Genomic DNA, 20,303 nt, shown 5'->3' with positions numbered 1-20,303 from the left:
AAATTATCATGAAATCAATCCTTCACGCTTGCGCTGATACATTTGCGCCGACAAATTTGAGCGACGATCCGGGCTTTGATCGAGCCGTACCGTTCCTGATTTGTCTCGCGCCTTCAGATCCTCCTTCACGCTTCGACAAGAAGCAAAATATTAAGCAATCGTTCCGACGGAGCTAAATTACTACAGGATAAAGAACGAATAGGAAAAATTTGGATTTCGAAACAAAAAAGAGGGGGGTGCAACACGAGGACTTCCCAGGGGGTCACCAATCCAAGTACTACTCTCGCCCAAACACGCTTAATTTCGAAGTTCTGATGGGATCCGGTGCATTAGTGCTGGTATGATCGCACCCGCCATATTCCTTTCGCTTTATTCTTTTAAACTACCCGTCCTGCGAAGCAGTGTGGCTTTTCTAGACCGAAATTCATTTTAAGCGTCAATTCAAGCATTTTCCTATTATCCTTTTATTTATTTGCTCTCATAATTTTTTTTATATTGATTTGCCCCCTGTTTTTTTCCATCATCCCGCAACTGTAAATTATCATGAAATCAATCCTTCACGCTTGCGCTGATACATTTGCGCCGACAAATTTGAGCGACGATTCGGGCTTTGATCGAGCCGTACCGTTCCTGATTTGTCTCGCTTCAGATCCGCCTTCATGCTTCGAGAAGAAGCAAAATATAAAGCAATCGTTCCGAAGGACCTAAATTACTACAGGATAAAGAACGAATAGAAAATTTGAATTTCGAAACAAAAAAGAGAGGGGTGCAACAAGAGGACTTCCCAGGGGGTCACCCATCCTAGTACTACTCTCGCCCAAGCATGCTTAACTTCGGAGTTCTGATGGGATCCGGTGCATTAGTGCTGGTATGATCGCACCCGCCATGTTCCTTTCGCTTTATTCTTTTAAACTACCCCGTCCTGCGAAGCAGTGTGGCTTTTCTAGACCGAAATTCATTTTAAGCGTCAATTCAAGCATTTTCCTATTATCCTTTTATTTATTTGCTTTCATATTTTTTTTGTTATTGATTTGCCCCCTGTTTTTTTCCATCATCCCGCAACTCTAAATTATCATGAAATCAATCCTTCACGCTTGCGCTGATACATTTGCGCCGACAAATTTGAGCGACGATCCGGGCTTTGATCGAGCCGTACCGTTCCTGATTTGTCTCGCGCCTTCAGATCCTCCTTCACGCTTCGACAAGAAGCAAAATATTAAGCAATCGTTCCGACGGAGCTAAATTACTACAGGATAAAGAACGAATAGGAAATTTGGATTTCGAAACAAAAAAGAGAGGGGTGCAACACGAGGACTTCCCAGGGGGTCACCAATCCAAGTACTACTCTCGCCCAAACACGCTTAATTTCGAAGTTCTGATGGGATCCGGTGCATTAGTGCTGGTATGATCGCACCCACCATATTCCTTTCGCTTTATTCTTTTAAACTACCCCGTCCTGCGAAGCAGTGTGGCTTTTCTAGACCGAAATTCATTTTAAGCGTCAATTCAAGCATTTTCCTATTATCCTTTTATTTATTTGCTTTCATATTTTTTTTTGTTATTGATTTGCCCCCTGTTTTTTTCCATCATCCCACAACTCTAAATTATCATGAAATCAATCCTTCACGCTTGCGCTGATACATTTGCGCCGACAAATTTGAGCGACGATCCGGGCTTTGATCGAGCCGTACCGTTCCTGATTTGTCTCGCGCCTTCATATCCTCCTTCACGCTTCGACAAGAAGCAAAATATTAAGCAATCGTTCCGACGGAGCTAAATTACTACAGGATAAAGAACGAATAGGAAAAATTTGGATTTCGAAACAAAAAAGAGGGGGGTGCAACACGAGGACTTCCCAGGGGGTCACCAATCCAAGTACTACTCTCGCCCAAACACGCTTAATTTCGAAGTTCTGATGGGATCCGGTGCATTAGTGCTGGTATGATCGCACCCGCCATATTCCTTTCGCTTTATTCTTTTAAACTACCCGTCCTGCGAAGCAGTGTGGCTTTTCTAGACCGAAATTCATTTTAAGCGTCAATTCAAGCATTTTCCTATTATCCTTTTATTTATTTGCTCTCATAATTTTTTTTATATTGATTTGCCCCCTGTTTTTTTCCATCATCCCGCAACTGTAAATTATCATGAAATCAATCCTTCACGCTTGCGCTGATACATTTGCGCCGACAAATTTGAGCGACGATTCGGGCTTTGATCGAGCCGTACCGTTCCTGATTTGTCTCGCTTCAGATCCGCCTTCATGCTTCGAGAAGAAGCAAAATATAAAGCAATCGTTCCGAAGGACCTAAATTACTACAGGATAAAGAACGAATAGAAAATTTGAATTTCGAAACAAAAAAGAGAGGGGTGCAACAAGAGGACTTCCCAGGGGGTCACCCATCCTAGTACTACTCTCGCCCAAGCATGCTTAACTTCGGAGTTCTGATGGGATCCGGTGCATTAGTGCTGGTATGATCGCACCCGCCATGTTCCTTTCGCTTTATTCTTTTAAACTACCCCGTCCTGCGAAGCAGTGTGGCTTTTCTAGACCGAAATTCATTTTAAGCGTCAATTCAAGCATTTTCCTATTATCCTTTTATTTATTTGCTTTCATATTTTTTTTGTTATTGATTTGCCCCCTGTTTTTTTCCATCATCCCGCAACTCTAAATTATCATGAAATCAATCCTTCACGCTTGCGCTGATACATTTGCGCCGACAAATTTGAGCGACGATCCGGGCTTTGATCGAGCCGTACCGTTCCTGATTTGTCTCGCGCCTTCAAATCCTCCTTCACGCTTCGACAAGAAGCAAAATATTAAGCAATCGTTCCGACGGAGCTAAATTACTACAGGATAAAGAACGAATAGGAAATTTGGATTTCGAAACAAAAAAGAGAGGGGTGCAACACGAGGACTTCCCAGGGGGTCACCAATCCAAGTACTACTCTCGCCCAAACACGCTTAATTTTGAAGTTCTGATGGGATCCGGTGCATTAGTGCTGGTATGATCGCACCCGCCATATTCCTTTCGCTTTATTCTTTTAAACTACCCCGTCCTGCGAAGCAGTGTGGCTTTTCTAGACCGAAATTCATTTTAAGCGTCAATTCAAGCATTTTCCTATTATCCTTTTATTTATTTGCTTTCATAATTTTTTTTATATTGATTTGCCCCCTGTTTTTTTCCATCATCCCGCAACTCTAAATTATCATGAAATCAATCATTCACGCTTTCGCTGATACATTTGCGCCGACAAATTTGAGCGACGATTCGGGCTTTGATCGAGCCGTACCGTTCCTGATTTGTCTCGCTTCAGATCCTCCTTCATGCTTCGAGAAGAAGCAAAATATAAAGCAATCGTTCCGAAGGACCTAAATTACTACAGGATAAAGAACGAATAGAAAATTTGAATTTCGAAACAAAAAAGAGAGGGGTGCAACAAGAGGACTTCCCAGGGGGTCACCCATCCTAGTACTACTCTCGCCCAAGCATGCTTAACTTCGGAGTTCTGATGGGATCCGGTGCATTAGTGCTGGTATGATCGCACCCGCCATGTTCCTTTCGCTTTATTCTTTTAAACTACCCCGTCCTGCGAAGCAGTGTGGCTTTTCTAGACCGAAATTCATTTTAAGCGTCAATTCAAGCATTTTCCTATTATCCTTTTATTTATTTGCTTTCATATTTTTTTTTGTTATTGATTTACCCCCGGTTTTTTTCCATCATCCCGCAACTCTAAATTATCATGAAATCAATCCTTCACGCTTGCGCTGATACATTTGCGCCGACAAATTTGAGCGACGATCCGGGCTTTGATCGAGCCGTACCGTTCCTGATTTGTCTCGCACCTTCAGATCCTCCTTCACGCTTCGACAAGAAGCAAAATATTAAGCAATCGTTCCGAATGAGCTAAATTACTACAGGATAAAGAACGAATAGGAAATTTGGATTTCGAAACAAAAAAGAGAGGGGTGCAACACGAGGACTTCCCAGGGGGTCACCAATCCAAGTACTACTCTCGCCCAAACACGCTTAATTTCGAAGTTCTGATGGGATCCGGTGCATTAGTGCTGGTATGATCGCACCCGCCATATTCCTTTCGCTTTATTCTTTTAAACTACCCCGTCCTGCGAAGCAGTGTGGCTTTTCTAGACCGAAATTCATTTTAAGCGTCAATTCAAGCATTTTCCTATTATCCTTTTATTTATTTGCTCTCATAATTTTTTTTATATTGATTTGCCCCCTGTTTTTTTCCATCATCCCGCAACTCTAAATTATCATGAAATCAATCCTTCACGCTTGCGCTGATACATTTGCGCCGACAAATTTGAGCGACGATTCGGGCTTTGATCGAGCCGTACCGTTCCTGATTTGTCTCGCTTCAGATCCGCCTTCATGCTTCGAGAAGAAGCAAAATATAAAGCAATCGTTCCGAAGGACCTAAATTACTACAGGATAAAGAACGAATAGAAAATTTGAATTTCGAAACAAAAAAGAGAGGGGTGCAACAAGAGGACTTCCCAGGGGGTCACCCATCCTAGTACTACTCTCGCCCAAGCATGCTTAACTTCGGAGTTCTGATGGGATCCGGTGCATTAGTGCTGGTATGATCGCACCCGCCATGTTCCTTTCGCTTTATTCTTTTAAACTACCCCGTCCTGCGAAGCAGTGTGGCTTTTCTAGACCGAAATTCATTTTAAGCGTCAATTCAAGTATTTTCCTATTATCCTTTTATTTATTTGCTTTCATATTTTTTTTGTTATTGATTTGCCCCCTGTTTTTTTCCATCATCCCGCAACTCTAAATTATCATGAAATCAATCCTTCACGCTTGCGCTGATACATTTGCGCCGACAAATTTGAGCGACGATCCGGGCTTTGATCGAGCCGTACCGTTCCTGATTTGTCTCGCGCCTTCAGATCCTCCTTCACGCTTCGACAAGAAGCAAAATATTAAGCAATCGTTCCGACGGAGCTAAATTACTACAGGATAAAGAACGAATAGGAAATTTGGATTTCGAAACAAAAAAGAGAGGGGTGCAACACGAGGACTTCCCAGGGGGTCACCAATCCAAGTACTACTCTCGCCCAAACACGCTTAATTTCGAAGTTCTGATGGGATCCGGTGCATTAGTGCTGGTATGATCGCACCCGCCATATTCCTTTCGCTTTATTCTTTTAAACTACCCCGTCCTGCGAAGCAGTGTGGCTTTTCTAGACCGAAATTCATTTTAAGCGTCAATTCAAGCATTTTCCTATTATCCTTTTATTTATTTGCTTTCATAATTTTTTTTATATTGATTTGCCCCCTGTTTTTTTCCATCATCCCGCAACTCTAAATTATCATGAAATCAATCATTCACGCTTGCGCTGATACATTTGCGCCGACAAATTTGAGCGACGATTCGGGCTTTGATCGAGCCGTACCGTTCCTGATTTGTCTCGCTTCAGATCCTCCTTCATGCTTCGAGAAGAAGCAAAATATAAAGCAATCGTTCCGAAGGACCTAAATTACTACAGGATAAAGAACGAATAGAAAATTTGAATTTCGAAACAAAAAAGAGAGGGGTGCAACAAGAGGACTTCCCAGGGGGTCACCCATCCTAGTACTACTCTCGCCCAAGCATGCTTAACTTCGGAGTTCTGATGGGATCCGGTGCATTAGTGCTGGTATGATCGCACCCGCCATGTTCCTTTCGCTTTATTCTTTTAAACTACCCCGTCCTGCGAAGCAGTGTGGCTTTTCTAGACCGAAATTCATTTTAAGCGTCAATTCAAGCATTTTCCTATTATCCTTTTATTTATTTGCTTTCATATTTTTTTTTGTTATTGATTTGCCCCCTGTTTTTTTCCATCATCCCGCAACTCTAAATTATCATGAAATCAATCCTTCACGCTTGCGCTGATACATTTGCGCCGACAAATTTGAGCGACGATCCGGGCTTTGATCGAGCCGTACCGTTCCTGATTTGTCTCGCGCCTTCAGATCCTCCTTCACGCTTCGACAAGAAGCAAAATATTAAGCAATCGTTCCGAATGAGCTAAATTACTACAGGATAAAGAACGAATAGGAAATTTGGATTTCGAAACAAAAAAGAGAGGGGTGCAACACGAGGACTTCCCAGGGGGTCACCAATCCAAGTACTACTCTCGCCCAAACACGCTTAATTTCGATGTTCTGATGGGATCCGGTGCATTAGTGCTGGTATGATCGCACCCGCCATATTCCTTTCGCTTTATTCTTTTAAACTACCCCGTCCTGCGAAGCAGTGTGGCTTTTCTAGACCAAAATTCATTTTAAGCGTCAATTCAAGCATTTTCCTATTATCCTTTTATTTATTTGCTTTCATAATTTTTTTTATATTGATTTGCCCCCTGTTTTTTTCCATTATCCCGCAACTCTAAATTATCATGAAATCAATCCTTCACGCTTGCGCTGATACATTTGCGCCGACAAATTTGAGCGACGATTCGGGCTTTGATCGAGCCGTACCGTTCCTGATTTGTCTCGCTTCAGATCCGCCTTCATGCTTCGAGAAGAAGCAAAATATAAAGCAATCGTTCCGAAGGACCTAAATTACTACAGGATAAAGAACGAATAGAAAATTTGAATTTCGAAACAAAAAAGAGAGGGGTGCAACAAGAGGACTTCCCAGGGGGTCACCCATCCTAGTACTACTCTCGCCCAAGCATGCTTAACTTCGGAGTTCTGATGGGATCCGGTGCATTAGTGCTGGTATGATCGCACCCGCCATGTTCCTTTCGCTTTATTCTTTTAAACTACCCCGTCCTGCGAAGCAGTGTGGCTTTTCTAGACCGAAATTCATTTTAAGCGTCAATTCAAGCATTTTCCTATTATCCTTTTATTTATTTGCTTTCATATTTTTTTTTGTTATTGATTTGCCCCCTGTTTTTTTCCATCATCCCGCAACTCTAAATTATCATGAAATCAATCATTCACGCTTGCGCTGATACATTTGCGCCGACAAATTTGAGCGACGATCCGGGCTTTGATCGAGCCGTACCGTTCCTGATTTGTATCGCGCCTTCAGATCCTCCTTCACGCTTCGACAAGAAGCAAAATATTAAGCAATCGTTCCGACGGAGCTAAATTACTGCAGGATAAAGAACGAATAGGAAATTTGGATTTCGAAACAAAAGAGAGAGGGGTGCAACACGAGGACTTCCCAGGGGGTCACCAATCCAAGTACTACTCTCGCCCAAACACGCTTAATTTCGAAGTTCTGATGGGATCCGGTGCATTAGTGCTGGTATGATCGCACCCGCCATATTCCTTTCGCTTTATTCTTTTAAACTACCCCGTCCTGCGAAGCAGTGTGGCTTTTCTAGATCGAAATTCATTTTAAGCGTCAATTCAAGCATTTTCCTATTATCCTTTTATTTATTTGCTTTCATATTTTTTTTTGTTATTGATTTGCCCCCTGTTTTTTTCCATCATCCCGCAACTCTAAATTATCATGAAATCAATCCTTCACGCTTGCGCTGATACATTTGCGCCGACAAATTTGAGCGACGATCCGGGCTTTGATCGAGCCGTACCGTTCCTGATTTGTCTCGCGCCTTCAGATCCTCCTTCACGCTTCGACAAGAAGCAAAATATTAAGCAATCGTTCCGACGGAGCTAAATTACTACAGGATAAAGAACGAATAGGAAATTTGGATTTCGAAACAAAAAAGAGAGGGGTGCAACAAGAGGACTTCCCAGGGGGTCACCCATCCTAGTACTACTCTCGCCCAAGCATGCTTAACTTCGGAGTTCTGATGGGATCCGGTGCATTAGTGCTGGTATGATCGCACCCGCCATGTTCCTTTCGCTTTATTCTTTTAAACTACCCCGTCCTGCGAAGCAGTGTGGCTTTTCTAGACCGAAATTCATTTTAAGCGTCAATTCAAGCATTTTCCTATTATCCTTTTATTTATTTGCTTTCATATTTTTTTTTGTTATTGATTTGCCCCCTGTTTTTTTCCATCATCCCGCAACTCTAAATTATCATGAAATCAATCATTCACGCTTGCGCTGATACATTTGCGCCGACAAATTTGAGCGACGATCCGGGCTTTGATCGAGCCGTACCGTTCCTGATTTGTATCGCGCCTTCAGATCCTCCTTCACGCTTCGACAAGAAGCAAAATATTAAGCAATCGTTCCGACGGAGCTAAATTACTGCAGGATAAAGAACGAATAGGAAATTTGGATTTCGAAACAAAAGAGAGAGGGGTGCAACACGAGGACTTCCCAGGGGGTCACCAATCCAAGTACTACTCTCGCCCAAACACGCTTAATTTCGAAGTTCTGATGGGATCCGGTGCATTAGTGCTGGTATGATCGCACCCGCCATATTCCTTTCGCTTTATTCTTTTAAACTACCCCGTCCTGCGAAGCAGTGTGGCTTTTCTAGATCGAAATTCATTTTAAGCGTCAATTCAAGCATTTTCCTATTATCCTTTTATTTATTTGCTTTCATATTTTTTTTTGTTATTGATTTGCCCCCTGTTTTTTTCCATCATCCCGCAACTCTAAATTATCATGAAATCAATCCTTCACGCTTGCGCTGATACATTTGCGCCGACAAATTTGAGCGACGATCCGGGCTTTGATCGAGCCGTACCGTTCCTGATTTGTCTCGCGCCTTCAGATCCTCCTTCACGCTTCGACAAGAAGCAAAATATTAAGCAATCGTTCCGACGGAGCTAAATTACTACAGGATAAAGAACGAATAGGAAATTTGGATTTCGAAACAAAAAAGAGAGGGGTGCAACACGAGGACTTCCCAGGGGGTCACCAATCCAAGTACTACTCTCGCCCAAACACGCTTAATTTCGATGTTCTGATGGGATTCGGTGCATTAGTGCTGGTATGATCGCACCCGCCATATTCCTTTCGCTTTATTCTTTTAAACTACCCCGTCCTGCGAAGCAGTGTGGCTTTTCTAGACCGAAATTCATTTTAAGCGTCAATTCAAGCATTTTCCTATTATCCTTTTATTTATTTGCTTTCATAATTTTTTTTATATTGATTTGCCCCCTGTTTTTTTCCATCATCCCGCAACTCTAAATTATCATGAAATCAATCCTTCACGCTTGCGCTTGTCGCGCCCCACTTTTCGAATGAATTGTTATGTGTGTGTGAAGTGTGGTGTGAACGTGTGCAAAATGAAAAGTAAAAAGGCCATGGGACTTTGGAAAGCGACGATTTGGCCAAATGAAATTTTAAAAAGGGTTTTTTAAATATGAAAACGGAGTCGCCACTTGGTATAGATTTGGGGTGTACCAAGTCACCCAAAAAGTGATTTTTAAAGACAAAGTAGTAAAACCCTTTTTAAAATGACTCCTAGTCCACGTAAGCCAAAGAAAAAGGTTCGGGGGTCACGTTTGACAAAGGGGAAGGCAAGGATAGAATCCAAGGCACCCCTTTGACCTAGCCAAGGCTAGTTGCGCGACTTAACCAATTTTTCCTAATTTTTCTACCCAAGGTATGTATCGCGTATTGGATATGTCTATATGAATGCAAAAACCCAGACCTTGGGGGATTGGGGGAAATTTCTCTTCAAAGGTTGAGTGGTGCCAATCACATTAATTGTGAAGCCCAATAATGACCCTTTTGGAGAGGTCACACCTAAACCTAAATGACGTGAAAAATGAGTGAAATGCATGCCATGTGAAAGTGTGAGTTTGTGTGAAGTGAGAAGATTGATAAAAATACGATACAAGTGGAGGTGTGCAAATGTCTTTGAATGCAAATATATATATACTCCAAGTGCAAGTGGGCAAAAATGCATGTATGCAACTTAAAGAAAAGTGCGAAAATATCGGTGTGCAAACGAGGGTGAAAGTACTCGTGTGCGAGTGTAGATAAGAGTGTTCGTGTGCAAGTGAAGATAAAAAAAGTGTTCGTGTGCAAGTGAAAGTGATAAAAGGGTGCATGTGTTCAAATGAGACAAAAGTGAAAGTGTAATGATAGAGTGGATTGAGAATGCATGAGCCTAGGGAATTCATGCATATTGGGTACGGGGAGACCTAAATCGTGACTCAATTTGCCCTTTGATAGAGGAAATACAAGCGTGCTAAGGCTTAGAAAAAGCCACACTCGTCTATATCCCATATTTAAGGGGACTCTTCAGGCAAATGAACCCTATGACTAGTATGAAGTGCAAAAATCCTAAAATGGAGGGAAAAGGGGTTCGAGGGGCATGCAAAATGATAAAACTAAGAAAAATGCATGATATGTGGTGAACAAGCAAATGATATGCTAATGAGGGGAAATCCCTAAGGGTCTAGCGTTGGACTAGCCCATTCTATTAATTCCGACTAGCGTTGGACTAGCGGAAACGTACATTCATCCATTCCATTCACTCATGGTTATGAAAGCAAGTAGACATGCCAAAATGCTCGTAAACACGTAGCACATAGCATTTAGCATGCTCGACTAGATGCAAGAGCCTAATAAAGCAATTAAACATGTAGCAACAAAAACAAACAAGCAAGGGGAAGGGGAAGTGGACCAGATGCTCTCCGAGCCCTATCTATTACAAGCCAAGAGGTGTACACATACCCCATAAAAGCATAAAGGGGAAGGGGAAATGGACATGATGCTCTCCGAGCCCTATTTATTACAAGCCAAGAGGTGTACACATACCCCATAAAACTTAAATAAAAGTAAAAGCAAGTAAATGCATGCAAGGAGGTAAGGAAAGCGAAGTAGACAGGCATATTCACATAACACGTAGGAGCACGTAAGGTCAAATGTAGTGCAAATGAGGGATAGAGTGTACCTCCCTTGAATTGACGCCCCAATGAAATGAAATTATTCAATTACCCTCCAAAATAATAAAAAGGTCAAGGCACCACTTTATTTAAGAAAAATTAAAAGAAATGGGCAAAACAAGGCTCACTTAGTCATAAGGTCCCTAAAGCCATAACTTAAATGCAATTGACAAAGCATGGTAATTAATTGAAGCAAAACAAGCAATGAAGTTGCAAGAATTAAAATCATCAAGGACCAAATTGAGGAGATTATCCAATTGGTTGGGCCGTAATACAATAAAGAGAGGATTGAGGGGTCAAACTGCAATTTTGGAAAAGTCTTTGCATGCATGCTACGAATTGCTACGAGGCCATGTTTCTGCAACAAAGCTTCAATCATTTCTTAAACTTTTGCAACCTTCCAGCCACATTTTGCTCTTTGATTCATTATCTCGAACAAACAAAAATTCAAAATCTCAAACCACTAATACCACACGGTCATTGAACATTCATCTCACTTCCTAACATAAGATCTTTATGTTTAAACATCAGAAAATCATGCAAAAGGCCACGCAAGCAGCAAATTTCTGGAAAGAACAAACACACAGGAACTGGTTCGGCACTTGAACTGTCCAATTTCCAGCCAAGTTTTCCAACATGATTCAAGTATTTAAGATCTAACTATGCAAACTCAGCCAGTCTTAATCATCCTCAGCCGAGCATTACATCTTTGTTTGCCGCAGAATTAGAGCTGGAAGTCTGAGTTGCTTAGCAGCAAAAGAAACGGCAAGAGACGCAGCTCACATAAGCCTCTCGGTTCAAACATTTAAAAAATGCAGCAAGGCAACGTAATCCAAATTCCATGAATACTTGTGAAATCCCAAACTCTAGCCTTTCAGGATGACAGACCCAAACCAGAAAATGAATGCCCAAATGCAACTTAACCAAGAAAAACACAGCAAAACTATCAAGGGGAACCTGAGCATAGCCAGCGAAAATAGCAGAATGCAACGAAGGATGATTATCATTCTCGTGGGAGCTTGGGTGTTTATCTTTCAGCAACTATCTAGTCATTATTCAAATGCTTAAGATTCAAACATACAAATTCCAGCACCAGATTTCCACTGTCCTCTTTCCATACAATACTCAATAGCAAAATAAGAAACGGCTAAAATCTGGTGCATGTTCACAGAGAAGACAGACAGCAAAGAAGTTGCGACAACCTTTCACTTTGATGCAATTTCTGTTATTAGTTCATAGCTCTAACGTGCCTGAATAAATGCTGAAATGCAACGGAAATACAAGGAGGGAAGCTCGCGGCAAAAAATGCACGCCACATATCAACCCAAGCAGGACTTTAACAAACAGAAATGCAAATTTTTACGAACCAAATCCAGCAACTTTTTATTTTTTAACTCTAGGGATGAACATTTCTTTAGACAGACATCAAAAATGACATGGGTTCCATGCTTCTATATGAATCGCTACTGCTACTCCATGAATCAGCACAAAGACCGAAAGGTTATTTGGAACAGCCCATGTAAACATTGCTCACTTGCAGCAAAGTACCAAAATGTCCAGCCCGTTCTTTGCTTTCAGGAAGATCGAATAAGTTCTAGACACAACCACCAGCGAAAACCCATCAAACAAACAGAAAAAGAAAGGAAGCATCTTTATAAGCAAAACGCAAGTGAATCACTACCCACTACCCATACCGTCTGCAAGGGAACCAAGTGATGAAGTATGAATCAACAAGAATTCATTTTTCCGACTTCTCAGTGACATGATACACGAACAACAAAGATCTGGATACATCTTGTTACCTAGCTAAAGGAAAAAGAGTTTACCTTTGCGTTGTGGTCCCTATACTGGTGTAAGATATCCTCCAACAGAGAAATGGAATAGGGACAAACTTCGTTTGAACAGCTTCAAGAGATAATGAAACCTTCGATTTACCTTCTCCCTTGCCTCATGATCCCCTGTTTCGTTCTCAGTTTCCAGAACCTTTCTTTCGGTTATCTCCTCAGAAACTCAGCTCTCTCCCTCTTTTAGTCTGTCTTGTTCTACTCCAGTTTTTCTCTCGCTTGCTTTTTCTGTTTTCTCTCCTCTCAAACCCTATCAAAACCCCAGCTCCTTCTCGCTCCTAGCCGCCCCTCAAAGCTGTGTTTCTCTCCTCATTTTCAGCCGCAAACCCTCACTCCCTCTTCGTAGCCCCCTTGCCAGTTTTTCTTTTTTTTTTGCTTGTGTTTCTCTCTTCCCCGGCCGTCAACTACCCTCTCCCTCGCTCAGTTTTTCTGTTTGCCTCTCGATGCTCTCTCCCCCTTGCTCACCGAAAAACTCCTCCTTTGTTTTTTCTTTTTTTTTCTTCTTGCTCGATGCCCTCTCTCCTCTTGCGGCTGCTGCTGCATCTTCTATTTATATGGGGCCACCCCAACCCTAAAACTCCCATTGTCTCCTCTAAAATTGCAGCCAAGGGCTGCCCGAGCCCTTACTTGCAAGCTGCGTAAAAACGCAGCTTGCCATCGCGTATTCCCTTTTTTTTTTTTTTTTTTTTTTTAAAGTAATTAACATTGATAATAGTAAAAACAAATAACAAAAACAATTTAATTAACATTGGATGAAAAATAAACTAGAAACAAGAAAGTGCAAATTCCAATTCATCATCTTTTCATTTTCCATTTTTCCTTTTTCCTTTAAATAATGAAACTAAATCCTAAACAACTAAAACATATTTTTTTGAACACTTTTCTTTTCCCTTTGAGAAATTCTAGCTAAAAATGGATAAAATAACTAAAACTAAAAGTAAATACAAATAAAAATAGAACAAATAAAAATGAATAGTAAATAAATAAATAAATAATAAAACACCAAAAATTTGGTGTCTACAGTTTGCCCCTCTTTGTCTGAGTTTTGAAAAAACTTGAGACAAAGAAGTAGACACTAAATACTTACCTGTGTTATTCGGCTGCAAAATGATTCCAACGAACAAGAATTCTAAAAAAAATGGGACTGACCCGAACATGAATGTAAAAAATGGGATAGACCAGAACAGAAATTTAAATTTGGGATAGACCCACGGGATAGACCCGGACAGAAACGTAAAATTGGGATAGACCCACGAGATAGACCCGGACAGAAATGTAAAATTGGGATAGACCCACGGGATCTTTGGAATGTTGGCGGCACAAAATCCAGGCCCAACGTGACATTTGACCTGTTGGCGGCACGAGACTCAGGCCCAACGTGACATTTGAACTGTTGGCGGCACGAAACTCAGGCCCAACGTGACATTCGGGATGTTGGCGGCACAAAGTCCAGGCCCAACGTGATTTTGTGAAGTTGGCGGCACAAAGTCCAGGCCCAACGTGATTTTGTGAAGTTGGTGGCACTAAATCCAGGCCCAACGTGATTTTGTGAAGTTGGCGGCACAAAGTCCAGGCCCAACATGGTGATGTGAAGCTGGTGGCACGAAAACCAAGCCCAACGTGACATTTGTGATGTTGGCGGCACCTAGTCCAGGCCCAACGTGATAAAGTGATGTTGGCGGCACCAAGTCCAGGCCCAACGTGATAAAGTAAAGTTGGTGGCACGAAAACCAAGCCCAACGTGATAAAGTAAAGTTGGTGGCACGAAAACCAAGCCCAACGTGATAAAGTGAAGTTGGTGGCACGAAAACCAAGCCCAACGTGATAAAGTGATGTTGGCGGCACGAAATCCAGGCCCAACTTGAGATTTGACCTGTTGGCGGCACGAAATCCAGGCCCAACTTGATGTTTGAAATGTTGGCGGCACAAAATCCAGGCCCAACTTGGTGATGTGATGTTGGCGGCACGAAACTCAGGCCCAACGTGATCTTTGTGAAGTTGGTGGCACGAAAACCAAGCCCAACGTGATAACATGATGTTGGCGGCACGAAATCCAGGCCCAACGTGATAAAGTGATGTTGGCGGCACTAAATCCAGGCCCAACGTAATAAAGTGAATGGTCAGCGGGATAAGACCCAGTCCTACCATCCAATTGGTCAAGAACTTGAATTTGATTTGTCAGGAATCAAGAAATTTGATTTTCCAAGTAACAAAAACTTGAATTTTGATTTTTGATTTTTGACTTTTGAATTTTCTGATTTTTCGAGAGAATTTTTTTCAAAAATAATTTGCCCCAGTGTAGGGCCTTCTCTTTCCCTTCTTTCTTCTCTTTCTTCGGCATCGCCCTTCCACAACTCAGAAGCTCTTTCGTCGATTTCGACTATGAATACCTGCACAAGGGGCTTGCACTTCAAATTTTCATGAAAAGGGCAGCGTGATTGACTTGAAAAATACATTATTTGATTCTTGGACGAAATCCTCAATTGGATTACACAAATATTTGCCCCTGTGTGGGCTTATTTTGTGAAATCTCATAAACAAAAATTTGCCCCAGTATGGGCCCACTTGACTTCAAAAATTTTGCTTGGATGACGCTCCATTTGTTTGAACAAAGTAAGCATAGCATGTGAAGAAAATTGAAATGTCTTGCTTAAACTCATATAGCAAAATTCATGATGAATATTTCCAAGATAACACCAAATTCAAGAAGATTTCTTCCTCACTTTTAGCATCGGTGCTTTGGGTAGTGGGTGACCCTTTCCAGTTGGCTCGTCTTTCAGGACCAATCAAGTGACTTTATTTTTGATTTTGCGGTGGTTAAGGGAAATGAGAGGCTAAGATTTATCTGGCTCTTGTGCTCAAAAATGTAATCCATTCAACATCACATCTTAGTGAAAGCAAAGAGTTTGTCACCCTTATTTCTTAAGAAAACTTAGTCAACGTATAAGCTTCATGGGCTTGCAAAATTTTGGGTAGAAATGATATGAAATCTGGTTATACCCTTATGATGGATTTTTATGAGCATATTCCTCACTTTGGATTGTCATGAATGAATAAATCAACGATGGACTTTATTAGCTTATAATGTAGCTTGGAAACGATAGTTAAAGAAATAAGATTTTCAAGGACATTGCACTGAAGATCGCTCTTTTCCCAAAATTGCCCCTATTCTGAACTTAAAAGATCTCAAACTTTGTTTGCATTTTTCTCATCAAATCTTTTGCATTTTTCTTTTGCATTCGCTCTCTTTTTCCTTTTTCTTTCCCTTTTCTCAAAAGTGCCCTCGCGGAGTTTCACATGAAGAGCAGTGTCAACCTCATACCCAGGCAATTCAGAAATACAGCTAAAATTTTTCGGCATCAGAAATTTTCTTGACTGGGCCATTGCAAAGAACAGAAGTCAGGGCTTTCGGCTTTCGTAATGGGGTCAGGTGGGGTGCTTAGAAAAGTTAAGACTTGAAAGCGGATTTCAAAAGCTGTTTTAGGTAATCTGAGACCGCATTGTTGTGCCAACCCTACTTTAGGGTTAAATCAGAATTTGCCCTAATTTATACTCACTTGAGGCTTTTTACTTTCATTTTCTTTTCCCTTTTGATTTTTCGGCCTTTTGCCATTCTTTTGAACTTTCACAAAATTTGCCCCAGTTTATTTTTGAACTGAGGTTCTCTTTTCTTCCTTTGCCTTTTGATTTTGTGGCTTTTCACTCTTTCACTTCTTGAAATTTTCCTTTTTCAACTCAAACTTACCCCAGTGTGGGGTTTGCGATTCTCAGGGGTTGCCAAATGAAGTATTTTACTCTGAAGGCTCAAAGGGGATAACTAGGGATAGAACGTTTGATTGGAAAAGAAGAGGGCCTGACTTGTATTCTGTTCCTTACAATAACTCTGAAAGGAAACTTTCATTAATGGGAAATTTTTTGCGTGTATCTGAATTAACTGACTGAGGAAGACCCTTATTCATCCATATTTGTGAAATATAGGCGATCCACGCGGACAAATCTCTTCCTTTTCTTTTTTCAAAAATTGAAACCCAGATAGATTCAAATTTCTCCAGTTTGTGATTCCCTCTTTTCTTTTCTTTTAGCATTTTTGCTTTTCTCTTTTCTCTTTTTCTCTTTTCTTCTCTTCCCCAATGTGGGGTGCGATCATAGATGCTTTGAAAAGAACCTCCAATTTTGGCTCAAATGAGGATGCAAGGGATAAATAGTGTTTGGATGGTAGAAGCGATGGCCAAAGTATCATTCTTACACTTCATGACAACCAGAGTAACGAAATGCTCATTGACAATCCATTCCTCTTTTTGATATTTGAAAACTTTCTAATGAAGGATAGTGATCATCAAGGCGTTTAGTTGGAACGAAATTATTCTTTTAAAGGCTCAAATGGGAGAGCAAATGATAAAATCTGTATAGGTAGAGAAAAGAATGCTCGAAGTATCATTCCAAATTTTCAAAACAAACAAGAATAATGCACATTTTTGCTTTCACTTAGATGTGATTGAATTGGATTAAACACCGCGGACATTTCCAAGCAAAAGTTGCCCCAATTTGCAATTTATCAATCACTGTGACTGGTTTTTTTTTTTTTTTTTTTTTTTTTTTTTTTTGGGTTGAAAGATATCTCATTGGGCCTTTTGAGTGATCGCTCATCCTTTTCCTTTCTGACCACTCTTATTGTATAACTCGGATCAGCAATCTAGTGTACACAAGGATTTTTGAAAGCATACACTTGTGAATTTTCAGGTTGGAGGTTGAAAAATCTTAATTTGGTCTTATTTGTCAAAATTCATCATGAAATCTCCAATGAGTAAGAATAAAGAATGAAATGTACATAAATATACACAAAACAATAATTGTCCAAAAATTTTATTGCTGAAAAAGTTTGAAACAAAATTTCTCATTCAATTATGGTACAAATGAGAAGAGAGAGACTTGTAAAGAGCTCCACATATACACTTTTTGTCTCTTTTCTTTTGGGAACAAAATGTATTAACAAATCAAATATACAAAATCTTCCTTTGGAAAACAATTACAACATCTCTCAGAGGCTTTAGCGTAGAGCTTCCAGATAAATCATTTATGTTTTCGTTGTAGGATCTGCCCAAGAATCAAATAACACTTGCAGTTTTGACACTTTATTAGATCGAAAGTGCCATCAGATATAGAAAAATATTTTCCCTTTATTGAAGTATTTTTATGAATGCAGGGAAGGGGGGAAAACAAAAGAAAAATACCCAGAGTTAGTAATCAAGACTATAAAATTGGTATGCATGTCCTATGGGGGAACCCTTTTTGTGCCAAGGGTAGGCCTAGCATGAAAATGCAATCCTCTAGGGTAGGCACTATACCATACCTGACGGATCTGATCAACTCATTGAGTGAAAAATAATTTTGAAAAATTTGGTCAATTGGAGTGACGAGAGACACTTTGTCAAAATGAGGACCTCGTCCGAAGGGATTGATCACTTTTGATCGATACAAGAATTTGCAAAAACGCACGGGTTTGACCTTGACGAACTTCCTATCGAAGAGATTGGAACTTTTCTCAGTGAAGCACGGGTCAAAACTCCAACTGATCAAATGGCTGGATGCAATGGATGTTTTTCTCAAAATCGACTAGGTTTTCCATTTTGAAATTCGACATTGAAATCCTAATTGGTCAAATGAAATTGACAATTGATTAAAAAAATCGACCGGATTACCCTAAAAAGGGAAACAGGTCAAATGAATTGAATGAAATTTAATTTATCCAAAATTAATCAGATCACCCTAAGAAGGGTAAATTGATCAAATAGATTGAACGAAACTTGATTTATTCAAAATCGGCTCGGTTGCCCTAAAAATGGGTAAATTGGTCAAATGAATGAAATTGAATTAGTGATTTATTCAAAAATCGGCCGAATGACCCTTAAAAGGGTAAATTGGTCAAATGAATGGACGATTTATTCAAAATCGACCGAATCACCCAAAAAGGGTAAATTGGTCAAATGAAAAGACAATTTATTTAAAATCAATCAGATGACCCTAAAAAGGATAAATTGGTCAAATGAATAGGCGATTTATTCAAAAATCGACCAGGTGACCCTAAAAAGGGTAAATTGGTCAAATGAATTGATGATTTGTTGAATGAATTGGCAGAATGGATTGGTTGAATTGTCCAGCCATTGGTTATTTCAAAATTATTGAGGTGCATTAGTCTATGACCTTCTAAAAATCAAATTTTGGCCTCAATTTATTTATCGTCTCAATAGAAGGAATCATTTGTGAATTTCTTCAAATTACTGTCCTTTTACGCAAGGGATTTTTACCAATTTTTGATAAAATGGCCAAAAAGTGATTATTAGATGCTCATATTCCAAAAATTGCTTCATGAAAATGATCGGATCTTTACCTTACCTTGTGCACTACCCCTTCGGACGGTACGAGAAAGGTAAACGTGCAAGTCTCATTTGGATTATATATCCGAGACATGGGGTGGTTTATTCCTAACACGGGATCCCCTAAATGGCATTCCCTTTCTAGGGTTTATGCATGATGCCAGTTTATTAAAGCGATATAAACATGTGACAAACATGGCCTAAAGGATATAAATAATGCAACGGGGGAAAAAGGTCTAAACATGAAATGTATTTACTGAAAAGTAAGTGCAAAGACTGAAATTTAGACATGTGAGCTATCTAGTGGGTGAGTCACTAAAAGAGTACCAAAGAGGCCTCTTATTGCTAAGGCACATGAATGCAAACCAAGGAAACAATGAAATGGTTAGTGCAGTTGATAGTACACATAACACATTGGGAGCAATTAAGAAAAGAAATACGATAAAAGCCAATAAAAGGGGTGGAACCCCTTCCCTTGTGCCTAATTGTGCTTAAAAAGGGTGAGGCTGACTCTACCCTAGGCAAATGCTAACATGGATGCATGAGGTTTGGTTCATTAATGCCTAGACTCGATAAAGCTTCGGCTCCCAAGCCTTCAGACCTAAAGGCGAAGGGTCATCACTCCCAGGGCCTTTGATCGGTGGCTCGAGTGATCCCTTAGGTAGCGCTATGGGCGCAGAGCACACCAGCCGCCTACCCAAGGCAATCGATCCTAATCCTACAAGGCGGTGTGGGAAACGCCCACGAAAAACAAAATAAAATGGGATAAAAGCAAGTAAACGTGCACGTATGAAGTGCTCCCCTATTTTGAGGGAAGGGGTTGAGAACCAACGTGAGGCTCTAAAGGTGACACGCCCCCTCCCAAATGCAATGCAAGCGCGAGATAACTAAATAAACATACATCCAATCAACCAATCACACATACGTAAGTGAGGGAAAAGTTTGATACGCGCGCGAGGCAAAAGGCCCTAAAACAAAAATGCAATCCTAATATCCAAATGCAATGCATAAAAAGGGTAGAAAAAGGAAACGAATGGCCAAGTCAAATGCTCGGACCCACTTAGGAATTCCCCAGTGGAGTCGCCAACTGTCGCGCCCCACTTTTCGAATGAATTGTTATGTGTGTGTGAAGTGTGGTGTGAACGTGTGCAAAATGAAAAGTAAAAAGGCCATGGGACTTTGGAAAGCGACGATTTGGCCAAATGAAATTTTAAAAAGGGTTTTTTAAATATGAAAACGGAGTCGCCACTTGGTATAGATTTGGGGTGTACCAAGTCACCCAAAAAGTGATTTTTAAAGACAAAG

General features: G+C 40.6%; 17 non-coding genes across 17 annotated transcripts; all 17 read right to left on the bottom strand.

Annotated features, from left to right (window-relative positions):
* Positions 1 to 233: 233 nt before the first annotated feature.
* Positions 234 to 352, bottom strand: LOC140022259 (5S ribosomal RNA). The gene has a single exon (XR_011826241.1). It is a non-coding gene; the product is annotated as a 5S ribosomal RNA (ribosomal RNA).
* A 411-nt stretch (positions 353 to 763) lies between these two features.
* LOC140031731 (5S ribosomal RNA) lies at positions 764 to 882 on the bottom strand. Its single transcript, XR_011835654.1, has one exon. It is a non-coding gene; the product is annotated as a 5S ribosomal RNA (ribosomal RNA).
* Positions 883 to 1,297: 415 nt separating this feature from the next.
* On the bottom strand, positions 1,298 to 1,416 carry LOC140022258 (5S ribosomal RNA). The gene has a single exon (XR_011826240.1). It is a non-coding gene; the product is annotated as a 5S ribosomal RNA (ribosomal RNA).
* Positions 1,417 to 1,834: 418 nt separating this feature from the next.
* On the bottom strand, positions 1,835 to 1,953 carry LOC140022257 (5S ribosomal RNA). Its single transcript, XR_011826239.1, has one exon. It is a non-coding gene; the product is annotated as a 5S ribosomal RNA (ribosomal RNA).
* Positions 1,954 to 2,364: 411 nt separating this feature from the next.
* LOC140031730 (5S ribosomal RNA) lies at positions 2,365 to 2,483 on the bottom strand. The gene has a single exon (XR_011835653.1). It is a non-coding gene; the product is annotated as a 5S ribosomal RNA (ribosomal RNA).
* A 415-nt stretch (positions 2,484 to 2,898) lies between these two features.
* Positions 2,899 to 3,017, bottom strand: LOC140024007 (5S ribosomal RNA). Its single transcript, XR_011827974.1, has one exon. It is a non-coding gene; the product is annotated as a 5S ribosomal RNA (ribosomal RNA).
* A 412-nt stretch (positions 3,018 to 3,429) lies between these two features.
* Positions 3,430 to 3,548, bottom strand: LOC140031728 (5S ribosomal RNA). The gene has a single exon (XR_011835651.1). It is a non-coding gene; the product is annotated as a 5S ribosomal RNA (ribosomal RNA).
* Positions 3,549 to 3,964: 416 nt separating this feature from the next.
* LOC140022256 (5S ribosomal RNA) lies at positions 3,965 to 4,083 on the bottom strand. Its single transcript, XR_011826238.1, has one exon. It is a non-coding gene; the product is annotated as a 5S ribosomal RNA (ribosomal RNA).
* A 412-nt stretch (positions 4,084 to 4,495) lies between these two features.
* On the bottom strand, positions 4,496 to 4,614 carry LOC140031727 (5S ribosomal RNA). Its single transcript, XR_011835650.1, has one exon. It is a non-coding gene; the product is annotated as a 5S ribosomal RNA (ribosomal RNA).
* Positions 4,615 to 5,029: 415 nt separating this feature from the next.
* On the bottom strand, positions 5,030 to 5,148 carry LOC140022254 (5S ribosomal RNA). The gene has a single exon (XR_011826236.1). It is a non-coding gene; the product is annotated as a 5S ribosomal RNA (ribosomal RNA).
* A 412-nt stretch (positions 5,149 to 5,560) lies between these two features.
* On the bottom strand, positions 5,561 to 5,679 carry LOC140031726 (5S ribosomal RNA). The gene has a single exon (XR_011835649.1). It is a non-coding gene; the product is annotated as a 5S ribosomal RNA (ribosomal RNA).
* Positions 5,680 to 6,095: 416 nt separating this feature from the next.
* On the bottom strand, positions 6,096 to 6,214 carry LOC140024530 (5S ribosomal RNA). Its single transcript, XR_011828504.1, has one exon. It is a non-coding gene; the product is annotated as a 5S ribosomal RNA (ribosomal RNA).
* A 412-nt stretch (positions 6,215 to 6,626) lies between these two features.
* LOC140031725 (5S ribosomal RNA) lies at positions 6,627 to 6,745 on the bottom strand. Its single transcript, XR_011835648.1, has one exon. It is a non-coding gene; the product is annotated as a 5S ribosomal RNA (ribosomal RNA).
* A 416-nt stretch (positions 6,746 to 7,161) lies between these two features.
* Positions 7,162 to 7,280, bottom strand: LOC140022253 (5S ribosomal RNA). Its single transcript, XR_011826235.1, has one exon. It is a non-coding gene; the product is annotated as a 5S ribosomal RNA (ribosomal RNA).
* Positions 7,281 to 7,696: 416 nt separating this feature from the next.
* Positions 7,697 to 7,815, bottom strand: LOC140031724 (5S ribosomal RNA). The gene has a single exon (XR_011835647.1). It is a non-coding gene; the product is annotated as a 5S ribosomal RNA (ribosomal RNA).
* A 416-nt stretch (positions 7,816 to 8,231) lies between these two features.
* LOC140022252 (5S ribosomal RNA) lies at positions 8,232 to 8,350 on the bottom strand. Its single transcript, XR_011826234.1, has one exon. It is a non-coding gene; the product is annotated as a 5S ribosomal RNA (ribosomal RNA).
* A 416-nt stretch (positions 8,351 to 8,766) lies between these two features.
* Positions 8,767 to 8,885, bottom strand: LOC140024365 (5S ribosomal RNA). Its single transcript, XR_011828338.1, has one exon. It is a non-coding gene; the product is annotated as a 5S ribosomal RNA (ribosomal RNA).
* Positions 8,886 to 20,303: the final 11,418 nt, after the last annotated feature.

The sequence above is a fragment of the Coffea arabica genome, chromosome 11e (genome assembly GCF_036785885.1).
Source record: "Coffea arabica cultivar ET-39 chromosome 11e, Coffea Arabica ET-39 HiFi, whole genome shotgun sequence".
Lineage (NCBI taxonomy): Eukaryota > Viridiplantae > Streptophyta > Magnoliopsida > Gentianales > Rubiaceae > Coffea > Coffea arabica.
Note: the sequence above shows the minus strand (reverse complement) of the source record. Positions and strands in the feature narration are given on the sequence as shown.